At 44.2% G+C, this 13,561-nt stretch overlaps 1 protein-coding gene across 1 annotated transcript in view; it reads left to right on the forward strand.

Moving 5' to 3' along the window:
• The first annotated feature begins 1,478 nt into the window (after window positions 1-1,478).
• Window positions 1,479-13,561, forward strand: part of TSNARE1 (t-SNARE domain containing 1) — a 378,827-nt gene continuing 366,744 nt past the window's right edge. Inside the window, exon 1 of the mRNA XM_081919019.1 lies at window positions 1,479-1,599. The gene's annotated coding sequence lies outside the window, so the exon portion shown is untranslated. The remainder of the gene's footprint in view (window positions 1,600-13,561) is intronic.

The following is a 13,561-nucleotide window of genomic DNA, read 5'->3' on the forward strand; positions in this document are numbered from 1 at the left end:
TTTGTGTTGAATATATGCTATATGGTAATTGATGGACCTAATAGGTATCTAAAGCCATTTGCACGTAACAAAATATGTATTTTATCAAAGTAATTGTTGAACTGAAATACAATTAAGTAGTAGTATAATAATAATAATTATAGTGAAATAATAATTAAGCTCTAACTTTAAATGATTTTTTTATTCATAACAAACTTAATCATAGCTGTCAACTTTTCCCTTTTCTTGCGAGGAATCCTATTTGGAATAAGGGAATTTCCCTTAGAAAAGGGAAACGTTGACAGCTATGAACTTAATACTGCAAACACATTGGCATTTGGCAATAACAAAAGTTCCTTTAGAAACACAGTTGACAAAGGCACACAATCTAGTCTCTAAAAACTTGCTATAACATGAAATAATAGTAGCAAACCAATGATATTTTAGGGAGCAGGCTAGCAGGCTTACTTAAATCATAGGAGCCTCCACAACACAAAACACTGTTGCTATATGTAGGCTTTATTTTATTCGTTTTTTATCTTTTATTTTGGAAATGTACATCCAGTTTCTCCCCCTTTACATTTTTTGGGAGCCCCCAAGAGAGTGAGGCCCTAAGCTATAGCTTGTTTAGCTTATGTTGTTGCTGTTGTTTAGTCATTTAGTCACGTCCGACTCTTCGTGACCCAATTGACCAGAGCACGCCAGGCACTCTTGTCTTCCACTGCCTCCCGCAGTTTGGACAGACTCATGTTTGTAGCTTCGAGAACACTGTCCCACCATCTTGTCCTCTGTCATCCCCTTCTTCTTGTGCCCTCCATCTTTCCCAACAATAGGGTCTTTTCCAGGGAGTCTTCTCTTCTCATGGGGTGGCCAAAATTTTGGAGCCTCAGCTTCAGGATCTGTCCTTCCAATGAGCACTCAGGGCTGATTTCCTTCAGAATGGACAGGTTTGATCTTCTTGCAGTCCATGGGACTCTCAAGAGTCTCCTCCAACACCAGAATTCAAAAGCATCAATTCTTTGGCAATCAGCCTTCTTTATGGTCCAGCTCTCACTTCCATACATCACTACTGGGAAAACCATGGCTTTATCTATGCGGACCTTTGTTGGCAAGGTGATGTCTCTGCTTTTTAAGATGCTGTCTAGGTTTGTCATTGCTTTTCTCCCAAGAAGCAGGCGTCTTTTAATTTCGTGGTCCAAAGGAAAGCAGTGATCATGGAGCCCAAGAAAGGAAAATCTCTCACTGCCTCCATAAATCCGGCGCTGGGCAGCTGCCTCGTAACAAACTATCCCGCAGTTCGCAGTTGCCCAACTCTCCTTTTTTATGAATGAATCTCCCAGCTTCTCCAGAGGCGGGGCCAGGCAGCTCCCCCTCGCTCCTATTCATTCGCTCCGCCTCCGCGCCGTGCTTGCTGGGATTTGTAGTCCGGCCCCTCCCTTCTTTCCCCGACGCAGGGAGCTGCGAGCCAATCAGACGCCGCGCAGCTGATCAAGGGGGGGAGGCCATTCTGTTTCCTCCCTCCCCGCTGCGCAAGCGCACTGCGGAGCCCCTCTGCTCTCGTCCTCCCAAGCCCAGGCTGCTGCCGCTGACAATCCCGTTACGCACACGCGCTGTGGGCAGGTGAGGAGCTGCGCGCGCAATGGTGCCCCAATTTCCATGGGGCTTTTTTGCCTGAGTCATGGCCCGGGGCCCCCCCCTACCCACCTAGCAAGGGGGATGATGATGGCGAGGGCCGTAGAAGAAGAAGAAGGAGCCTTGCAAGGCGGGGAGGCGGGCGGATCCTGCAACATTTGCACATGTGAATGCAAAAAAGGGGGCCACTTTGGCAGGCGCCGGAGGACCGGGTCTGGTCTCTTCAGTGGGGCTGCAGCAGGCTGGGGAGAGATGTGGGTCTCAGTTGTTTTGTGTGTAGTTGGATTCTGTCAGGGGCCAAAGCTCCCCCACCAGCCCTGTCCTACCAGAGAGGAGGGCTGGGCGTCTCAGTTTGCATGCAACAATTTGCTCCTCTTTTGCTGATGTAGCAAATTTAGTGTTGTTTTTGTTACGGATACTTTGAGGAGCTCCTAGGCGAGATTGCATCCTGCTACTGTATCCGGGTATGTGTTGTGTATGTTCACAGATAGTTGCATTTTCGCTTTCTCTGCGGACTTGTTAATTCTCGCATTCTGTGTAAGAGGGATGCTGCCTCTTCTTCAAAATCCTGGACTGTTTTGGCCTAGTGTTTCTGAGCATGTGCAGAAATACTTCCCCGTGCCCTAGAATCAGGCGTTGAACAACTTAGTTTCATGGAGAAAAGTATTGTCTTGTCTCCCAGGAGACCCTCTGAGCGTATCTTGAGTAGAGCTGAGCATTGTAACAACAACAACAACAACAATAATTTTTTATTTATACCCCGCCCATCTGGCTGGGCTTCCCCAGCCACTCTGGGTGGCTTCCAGCCAAATATTAAAATTCAGTAATGCATTGTCTTTGGGCTGTAATCTGCCTTGGCTTGCATTTCCCCTATAGCCACTGCTTAGTTTGAGAGATGTTCTGGGACACAATATATAACGATCGGAGGGAGAAGCTGGTGCTGTGCTTGGTCCACACTGTGATGATGAGGCCTGTACTGTAGACACACCCGATCTTGACATATGCAGACCATAAAACTGTGTTGACCATGAAAACATAAGAAGAGGCCTGATGAATGAGGCCAGTGGCCAACCTAACCATAAAATCAGTGTTGGCACCTGTCTGTCTCGAGAGACAATGGAGTGTGCCTCCAGGGGTGAAGACAAACCGCTGTGTTAGCAGACCTGAAGTGACCTTAGTGGGGTGCAAGCCTGCGCGGTGTGTATGGAGGTCCTGGACCTCCCAGATGACAACACACACACACACACACACACACACAGCCTCACTGATGTGGTCCAAAGGAAAGCAGAACCAGACATTTGGCATCGGTTTGGCTGCAGGAGTTGCCGGAAGGAGGTGTACAAAGTGCCATCCAACAGTCTTAGGGACCCTGCTCTGGATTTGTGTAGGGTTTCCCGCTTAGCCGTCTCCTGAAGATATCCCACAAGGCAGTGGAGGTTTAGGGTCAGAGTTTTGCTTCGCCTCTCATAGAGTTAGAAGGGACTACCTGGGTCATTTACTCCAACCAGTGCAATACAGTGGTACCTTGGGTTAAGTACTTAATTCGTTCTGGAGGTCCGTTCTTAACCTGAAACTATTCTTAACCTGAGGTACCACTTTAGCTAATGGGGCCTCCTCCTGCTGCTGCACTGCTGCCACACGATTTCTGTTCTCATCCTGAAGCAAAGTTCTTCACCCAAGGTACTATTTCTGGGTTAGCGGAGTCTGTACCCTGGGGCGTCTGTAACCCAAGGTACCACTGTATAGGAATCTTTCACCTAATGTGGGACTCAAACTCCGTGACCCCGAGTTTCATGCCTGAGTGGGGATTTGAATCACACTCTCTCCCAGGTCCTAGTCTGACACTCTAACCACTACTAAACACATCACTAGAACAAATTCATAATAACAGCAATAAAGCCGCAACACATGGCAAATGTAGTGGAATACAAATAACACATGTCTTGGTAGTAACATTCCACGTCCTGGCAGTAGCAAATACAACAAGGGAGTTTGAATGGATGCACCTTGGTCCTAGATGTCCTAGCCACTGAGGTTTGTCAGCTACAAATCGGTGAGGATTAAGTGAGTGTGATCCAATGTCTAGGTTTCAGCTTTACCAGAGGAGCACTGACCCCTTTGGCCAGGGATAGGCAAGCTCAGCCCTCCAGATGTTTTGGGACTACAGTTCCCACCATCCCTGACCATTGGTCCTGTTAGCTAGGGATCATGGGAGTTGTAGTCCCAAAACATCTGGAGGGCCGAGCTTGCCTATGCATGCCTTTCGAACTGCCAAACATCCCATAATGTTACTCACTGCCCCTCTCCTGCAGTTGTCTTCACACTTTGGGGGCCGAGGAGCACATACAGATTTTTTATTTTTATTTAGCCATGGCATGTAGCTACTCAGAATTAATCTGAGCCTTGAAAAGTACATAGAGCTGAAAGAGGAAGTGGGAGAGAAAGTCACTCATCAAACTTCCTTCTTCATCTCTCTCTCTCTCTATTTCTTCAGGGAGAAAACGGCAGCCAGCACCTCGGGGCCAAGGGGACAGTGAGTGGACGGAGGGGACTCAGGTTTTGTGGGTCCCTGGGGAAGACCCCAAGGACACCACTGTGCTCACAAAGTGACCCCTTCCTTATCCCAACAAGTCCACTTTCGAAAAGAAACAGGTTTTTGTTTTTGTTTGCAGTTAGGAAAGTGACTGAGAAATGCAGGGTAAAATGTGTGGAATGGACCATTTGGGTAGTTGTGTAAGTGACCCGCGAGCAAACCAGGATGATTCCAGGATGAGTGCTCGTTGACATATAACCTCCTTGCTCGCAGATCTGAACAGAAAAAACCCCCAGATATGATCTACCCTCAGTTTCAGCTTTGCACAAGCATATAAGGATGAATGCTAAGTAAATAGCTTGTCCAGAGGATCCTTTAATGTCCTTGACTGCATTATGCATTGGTGCTAATAGCAGAAGTGGCTTGGTATTTGGTATTTCTTGGTATTTCTTGCTTTGTACCCTCCATTTCCTCAAACTGGATAGGAAGGTAAAACTTCAAACAATGCATAATGTTAGGCTCATCACCATTTGGGGTAACTGAAGTGCCACAACATAGCTGGTTCTCATGTGAGTTATGAATTGCTCTGGGCTGAAAAGCAGTATAGAAATTAACTGCATTTAGAACATTTCCGTATAGTTTGCATTTAAGCTCATCCACAAGACGGTTGCATGCCACGAGACCCTATAATTCCCTCAACTTCGTTTCTCCTTCTGCAATGTGGGGACTTTCCCTACAGGGAGGTTGTCAGGGCTGCTGAGGCAACATCTGTGAAGAGCTTTGAACAACAAGTTTTTCAAATACAATAATGATCAGCCTAACAAAAAAAAACCTTTCTGATTTGCCAGGCAGTGAGTGCACAAAAGAGAACTTATCTGAGTGTGTCTCACCATACCAGGGGCAAGATTTAAAGGCAGTACAGTGGTACCTCGGGTTACATACACTTCAGGTTACAGACGCTTCAGGTTACAGACTTCACTAACCCAGAAATAGTACCTCGGGTTAAGAACTTTGCTTCAGAATGAGAACAGAAATCGTGCTCCGGCGGCGCGGCAGCAGCAGGAGGCCCCATTAGCTAAAGTGGTGCTTCAGTTTAAGAACAGTTTCAGGTTAAGAACGGATCTCTGGAACGAATTAAGTACTTAACCTCAGGTACCACTGTATTTATTCTTCCTGCAAGTGCAGTGCTAGTATTCCTTCAAGGCTGCGTAAAAATTGATACTGAAAAACCATTGCAAAAATAACCCCCCAAACGGCTTTCTCCTGACCCCCGCCCTTCCCCCATTTTACATAGTGTGGTAAAAATTAAATCTGAATACACAAACGTCCACTTATTATCTCTTAAAGCTGAATCAGTGGCCTTCAGTCAAAGACACTGAATTGAAAGGCTGCTTTTCTGTGTTGGATGAAAGATGCATGCGAGCGAGACTTACTTTTTGGAGGTCAAGCACTATAAAGAGGACAGATGGCGTCATAGACGGCATTGCAAGCATGGGCTCAGTACAAGGGCAGAAGCTGCTCTTTGGATGGTGTGGAGCAACTGGGTGGCTGTTGCTTTCCAGGAATGGTGAAGCAGTGGGAGGTTGGCATGGTGCAAACACAGTGGCAGAGACAACCTGTTACCCCTGCCAGTGAGTTTGCACCAAGCTGACCCCCTCTGCTATCTCCTCCTCCCTTCTTCCGGTAAGTAGCAGCGACTCACCTGCCGGGAAGCTTGTATAACATTCCTGCTCCACCTGTAAAGGCTTTTCTGCACAGGAGGTATTGTTCATGGTGTTTGCCTGGATGACCTCATAGTCTCTGAATTCTCATGCCCTGTCTACTCTTCACTCCGTTCTGAGAGCTGGGTAGTTACCCTTTTGCTCTCTCTAAGCAAATAAAGGCATTTCCTTTTCATCTTCCAGAAACAGAAAGGTATCTCCCTTATTCTAAAAAATAAAATCAAAGCTCTAATGGCTCAAACAAACAAATAATTGTGTGATGAAGCAACCACACAGGCCTGGATACAACTTGCATTTACAGTGGTACCTTGGTTCTGGAGCGGCTTAGTTGTTGAACAAATCGGCTCCCAAACGCCACAAACCCAGAAGTATGTGTTCGGTTTGCGAACATTTTTCGGAAGCCAAACGTCCTGACGCTGCTTCCGCTTGGGTGCAGGAAGCTCCTGCAGCCAATCAGAAGCTGCGCCTTGGTTTTCGGATAGTTTCAGGAGTTGAACGGACTCCCGGAACGGATCACGTTTGAGAACCAAGGTACCACTATATCTGTATTTATACCTTGCACGGCTTTCTGCAGCAATCTTTTGTTTTTTAAAGATATTTATTGAAGTTTCAAAAATTATACCAAAAAAAAAGTGATAAAAACAAAACACCAACACAAAAAATAACAAATATAAAAAACAAAATACAAAACTAAAAACCATTTAAAAACAAGTAAAGTTTCATTCCCTTATTTTCTTATAACTTACTTCCCCGACCTCCTCATACCTCCCCTTTCTGTATTCCAATTTCTAGTTATTAATTCAACAAATCCTCTCCCTTAATTTTCATTTAATTTTTAACCTTTCTTTTCTTTTCACTTAATCATTACAGCTGAAAACCACTTAATTTCTAAACCAACATCATTCTAACATTCATTAATTTTGCAATGTTTCCTAAGATAGTCCTTAAATTTCTTCCAATCTTCTTCCGCCGTCTCTCTTCCCTGGTCTCGGATTCTGCCAGTCATTTCTGTCAGTCCCATGTAGTCTATAACCTTCATCTGCCATTCTTCCAAGGTGGGTAGATCTTGTGTCTTCCAATACTTTGCGATAAGTATTCTTGCTGCTGTTGTTGCATACATAAAGAAAGTTCTATCCTTCTTTGGCACCAATTGGCCGACCATGCCCAGGAGAAAGGCCTCTGGTTTCTTCAGGAAGGTATATTTAAATACCTTTTTCAGCAATCTTTTGGCTCTGAATCCGGTACCTGGCTGCTTGGTTACCTTCTGCTGAGTAATGCATGGGCTTGGGACCCAACAAGGCAGTGAGCGAACTATCTGACTCTTGCCTTTGTGAAACTGGAGGTCATCCAGAAAAAGAAGCCCAATTTCTCCCTGATGATTTGGTGGGATGGTGGCTGTCCTAGTGGGCAGGGCTGTGTTTTTCTTCTGGGGTCCTTTTAGAGAATAAATCTCTCCTTTACACATTGGTATCTGTGGGATGTAGAGTCTGTACACAGTTGCAGGAAGGAAAAGGAAAACCCTCATTCCCTTTCCATGGTGCCCTGGCATGTGACAAACCTCTGGATTCTTAATAATAATAATAATAATAATAATAATAATAATAATAATAATAATAATAATTTTTATTTATATCCCGCCCTCCCCAGCTGAAGCCGGGCTCAGGGTGGCTAACAACAATAAAACAGTACAAATATACAGCACAACTGTACAGCTCTAAAATCATTCATTATAAAATTAATTAAATTCAAGCCACTGGCCACCATTGGGCCAGAGCTCCGCGAAGATTGCCAAAGGAGGGAGTCAGGCTGTGCCCTGGCCAAAGGCCTGGTGGAACAGCTCTGTCATTTCATGTTCTTAGCCATTTCATGTTTCTGCGCATTGCTTGGAGCAAAGCAGGTGGACTGTGGCAGCGATATATGAAAGGAGAGCAAAGGTAGAAGAGAAAGCTGCAGCGTTTATGAACATTGGGGAGAGGTATCGTGTAAACACTCTATTTAGTTGTAAATTAATAGGTTTTGTTGTTAGATGAAGCGGTTAGTATGCATCATTACTTGGGGATAATATGAGATAATAGTGGTAAAACTTGCTTTCAATCAGTTTTAATCATCCTTCTTCCTTAGTGATGCAAACTGCCTGGGTATAAATCAGTGATGTGGGTTTTCTGGAAAATTTTGAATTGGAAATTTCCCCCTCTACTCTGTGCCTTGGTTAAACTGCATCAGAAATGTTTTGGTTTGCATCTGAATTTTTTTCTGATGCCTTAGATAGCAATTTAAATGGGTGCAATTATTTTACTGGCATGCAGTAAAGCAAGCTAAACCCCTTGTCCAGTTTGCCCGATGCAGTATTGGCGATTGGATTCCAACCATATTTGAACTTTCGAAAACAGTAAACTTTCTATGGACAAATTAAGCACTGGGAAATTTTCTGTCCCACATAAACTGGTTCAAAACAAATGCACCCTAACTTGTTCTCACAGCAGCAATTCATTCATAACGGAGATGTACAGGGGTTCACCCAGACACGATTGGATTGGGGCCCAAATCTGCTTCTTGTGTGATGTCACCAGGTACAGAGAATCAAGGCTGTTCTGATCACTATAGCTCAGCTCCTTGCAAGCTGCATCCTGGGTTCTGTTATTTGGTTGCACTAGACTGTGGGTGGGGAACTGGTTAGACTCCAGCTCCCATCAGCCCCTGCCAGCATGGAGGTTCCTTGCTAGGAATTGTGGGAATTTAAGTCCAATTATATCTGGAGAGCTACTGGTTCCTACCCCTTCTCTAGAGTTGGTGAATATGTTCATTTGGGTGGTTTTTTTGTAGTTTGGGTTTCTTTATAAAGTGGTACCTCGGGTTACATATGCTTCAGGTTACATACGCTTCAGGTTGCAGACTCCGCTAACCCAGAAATATTACCTCGGGTTAAGAACGTTGCTTCAGGATGAGAACAAAAATCGTGCAGCGGTGGCGCAGCGGCAGCGGGTGCTTCAGGTTAAGAACAGTTTCTTAACAAGCTAAAGTGGTGCTTCAGGTTAAGAACAGTTTCAGGTTAAGAACAGACCTCCAGAACAAGTTAAGTTCTTAACCCGAGGTACCACTGTAGTGCTTAAGAGTGCCCAATCTTCACTTGACCACAAAACTCCCTTGGTGCCCAGGAGCCAACTGCATGGGCTCACTAGGGCTGGGCAATATATCAATACATCGTCCCAAACCGGTTTGAAGTCCACATTGTGATATCCATTTCATAATTTTTAGACCTGGTAATATATCAGGAATCGTGGTGGTGGTGGTGTGGGTGGGTGTGCTGTGTAAAAATTACAATTTTCACGGGAAAAACCATGAAGCCAGCCAATGCATCTCTCGATTCCTGCAGGCTCTGCTGGCTCAACTCTCACCTGCCTCCTTCAGGGGCCAGTGAATCGCAGGCGCCGGCAAAAATCGCGATGCAGGGAAACCGTGAAGCCAGCCAAGACCTCCACGTAGTTCAATCCTTATTTCAGAATCATGATGTATCGGTGTATTGCGATGTTTAGCTGGTGGTCTATTGCGATGTTGAAAGCCATTTATCGGCCAGCCCTAGCACTCACAGTTTGCCTACCAGATCAAAATGAGGAGATAACAGCAAAGGTTGCTAGGTTCATAGCTGGGGCAATCAGAATAAGGGCCACTAACCGACTACTGATTCAGGACTTTAAATTGTGCTCTTATACCAAATTTCCTTTTCTGTGTATAGTGTTTTACTTTTGCTATTGCAAATAAAGTTTTATCTATCTATCTAACACAGTTTGCCTACCTCGCAGGCTTGTTGTAGAGATACTGGCAGTGGTAATGTCCTTGCCTAGGGGTTTGCTAGACCATTAGCCCAAGTTTCTTGGAGAAAGCTTAACGTGCATGCCTCATGTCTCTTTAAAGGGCAGCTAGGTTTGCCACTGAGGTGTTGGGGTGCTTTTGTCTCCCCCCTCACTTTCAGAGGTACATTTGGTGGGAGAGCTAGACAGACCGGGCTTTCAGTGCTTTTTCACAAGAATGTGGAGTGCGGCTGATGTCAGGGTTTCTCAAACTGCCCGAGTGCATTGTGTGTGGCTTCCTGTTTTGCAGCACTGAGCCACAAGATAGGCATTTGCGGTTGTGTGCAGAGAGAGGCAATAGGAATGCCTTCAACAAATATATCTCCGGAGCCGCGATCTGACAGCGGGCGGGAAGGTGACGTCGGGACGGTGAGTGACTAACGCACGCACCGCCCCCATGCGACGTCACAGCCAGTACAGCGCCCGCCACAGTGGGGAGTGTCGGGGCGCACAATGCACCTCCTCCCCTCCCTAGTATCCGCCCCGGAGCCGCAGCAAAGGTGTAAAAGAGCCACATGCGGCTCCGGAGCCGCGGGTTGCAGACCCCTGCTCTATGGTGATCTTATCAGATTGCTGTGTAGTTCTCATGGGTGTGTGTGATTTTTCACAGCTATCCAGTGTGCATATCTGCTGCCATTATTTTTGTTTTCTCCCCCCCCCCCAGAAATACAGGGCTAAAAATATGATAAACCAATTTGTTCTGCATGCCATATACAACTTCAAATTGTCATTGTTGTTTTTTTAAAAAGATATTTATTGAAAATTTTCTTAATACAATAAAACAAAACAAACAAAATAACATACAATAATCATACTTTCTTCGCTTCATTTGACTTCCTTACGTCTCTCGTTCCTGCGTTCCAAATTCAAACTTTATCCAGCAATTTATCGCCTTATTTCAATTCTTATTTTATAATTTTCAAATATTATATCTCTAATTTTAAATAATTTAACCCAAACCTTAAAAGCTTAATTTTAACATGGTATTTATCCAAAGTTTAACTTTTCTTATATTTCACTTATCTTCCTATCCTTTCAACTAATTTAATGGTGCCATATTATTTGTAATCTTGCATCTTTCTTAACACTCATACAATTTACAATATTTTTGTAGATAGTCCTTGAATTTCTTCCAGTCCTCCTCCACAGCCTCTTCTCCCAGGTCTCGGATTCTGCCGGTCATTTCTGCTAGCTCCATATAGTCTATCAGTTGCATCTGCCATTCTTCCAGTGTGGGTAAATCTTGGGTTTTCCAGTGCTTGGCGACTAGTATCCTTGCTGCTGTTGTTGCATACATAAAAAATGTTCGGTCCTTCTTTAACACCCTCTGGTCGACGATGCCTAAAAGAAAGGCCTCTGGTTTCTTAGGGAAGGTATACTTAAATACCTTTTTCAACTCGTTATATATCATTTCCCAGAAAGCCTTGACTCTAGGGCAGGTCCACCAGAGGTGAAAGAACGTTCCTTCAGTTTCTTTACATTTCCAACATTTATTATCAGACAAATGGTATATTTTTGCAAGCTTGACTGGGGTCATGTACCACCTATATATCATTTTCATAATATTTTCTTTCAAGGCGTTACATGCCGTGAATTTCAGACCGGTGGTCCATAACCTTTCCCAGTCAGCAAACATAATATTGTACCCAATGTCCTGTGCCCATTTTATCATAACCGATTTGACCGTTTCATCTTGTGTATTCCATTTTAACAGCAAGTTATACATTCTGGAAAGTACCTTAGTCTTAGGTTCTAACAGTTCCGTTTCCAACTTTGATTTTTCCACCTGGAATCCTATCTTTTTATCCAATTTAAAAACCTCTTTAATCTGAGCATAATGTAGCCAATCTCGCACTTTGTCTTTTAATTTCTCCAAACTCTGCAACCTCCAATTATCTCCATCCTTTTCTAGTAATTCCCAATACTTCGGCCATTTGGCCTCCATATTGGGTCTTTTCAGAGCCTTAGCTTCCATAGGTGACAACCACCTTGGGGTCTTGTTTTCTAATAAGTCTTTATATTTTGTCCAGACATTAAACACTGCTTTCCTAACAATATGGTTCTTGAAAGTCTTATGAATTTTAACCTTGTCATACCACAGATATGCATGCCATCCAAACGCGTTATTAAATCCTTCCAAATCTAAAACATCAGTGTTTTCAAGAAGCAGCCAATCTTTCAACCAGCAGAAAGCTGCTGATTCATAATACAAATATGTCATTGTTATTGTTTACAGTGAACCCTCTGGATACGAAATAAATTCATTCCGGGGGTCCGTACTTAACCTGAAAAGTCCGTAACTGGAGGTGCCGCTTCTGCGCACGCGCGTGGCACGATAGAGTGCTTCTGCATACACGTGTGGTGCGCAGAGCGCTTCTGCACATGCATGCGCGGCGAAACCTGGACGTATACACATCCGGGTTTGCTGTGTTCGCAACCCAAATGTTATGTATCCAGAGTGGTACGTAACTCGAGGGTCCACTTACAGCATTTCTCCAGTGAAACTATGGACGTCCTGTTTAATAATAATAATAATAATAATAATAATAATAATAAATACTTTTATTGTTTATACCGTACCCACCTGACTGAGTTGCCCCAGCTACTCTGGGTGACTCCCAACATATAGAAAAACATAACAAAACATTAAGCATCCAAAACCTTCCTTACAGAGATGTCTCCTAAAGGTTGCATAGTTACTTATCTCCTTTGGCTTGGGGATCACATAACTCCATACCCTCCAACATTTCTCCGATGAAAATAGGGACATCCTTAGGAAAAGTGGGACATTCCAGGATCAAATCAGAAATCGGGACGGCTTCTATAATTTCTGGGACTGTCCCTGAAAAATGGGGACCTTTGGAGGTTCTGCCGTTCACACTTAAGAGTAATGCACACTTTCTGAAACAATATCCAAACAAAACACAGACATCCTTCTGTAAATCTGAGACTGTTCCTGGAAAATAGGAACACTTGGAGGGTCTGTTATATGCCGACATTCAGCCACAAAGCCTCCCGGATGCGCTTCACAAGAATAAACAGGTACATTAGGATACTATTTCAAACAAAACGAATTCAGGACATTTCACCCATGTTAAAAGACCAAACACATCCGTGTTCTGACCAAAAAGCAAATAACATGCCCTATAAGGGAACCTCACCAAAGGATGGAGTTCTTGTCCATGGCCCTGAAAATCTCTCCCCACAGTTCCAAGGGCTAGAACACTTAGTTTTTTGAATGCGTACTGAGGTTCTCGTCAGGTTGAGCTGAAAATCAGCCTACGTGAAGCCAGATCTGGGTGTAGGAAACCCTTGATTCTTTGAAAGACCTTCCCCTCTACTTTGTGAAAATACTACTTTGCGCTTGGTCTTTGACATGCTCCATAGCAACAGGTCTATTTCTGGATTTCAGGAGAGCCAGTGACATTGTAGTTTGCATCAGTTGGAGATAAATACAGTGGTACCTCAGTTTAACCAAAGGTTCGTTCTTAACCTGAAACTGTTCTTAACCTGAAGCACCACTTCAGCTAATGGGGCCTCCTGTTGCTGCCGCACCGTTGGAGCATGATTTCTGTTCTCATCCTGAAGTAAAGCTCTTAACCTGAAGCACTATTTCTAGGTTAGCGGAGTCTGTAACCTGAAGCGTATGTAACCTGAAGCGTATGTAACCCGAGGTACGACTCTATTCTGGTTGAGCCAAAAAAATTTGCTGTATCTATATATCATAGAATCATAGAGTTGGAAGAGACCACAAGGGCCATCGAGTTCAACCACCTGTATTGAAGCATTGGAAACTTACGAAACAGCTCAGTGCAGGTCTGGTGGGAAGTTATTTGGTGCAGAGGGTT

The sequence above is a fragment of the Podarcis melisellensis genome (assembly GCF_964234715.1).
Source record: "Podarcis melisellensis genome assembly, chromosome: 7".
NCBI classification, from domain to species: domain Eukaryota; kingdom Metazoa; phylum Chordata; class Lepidosauria; order Squamata; family Lacertidae; genus Podarcis; species Podarcis melisellensis.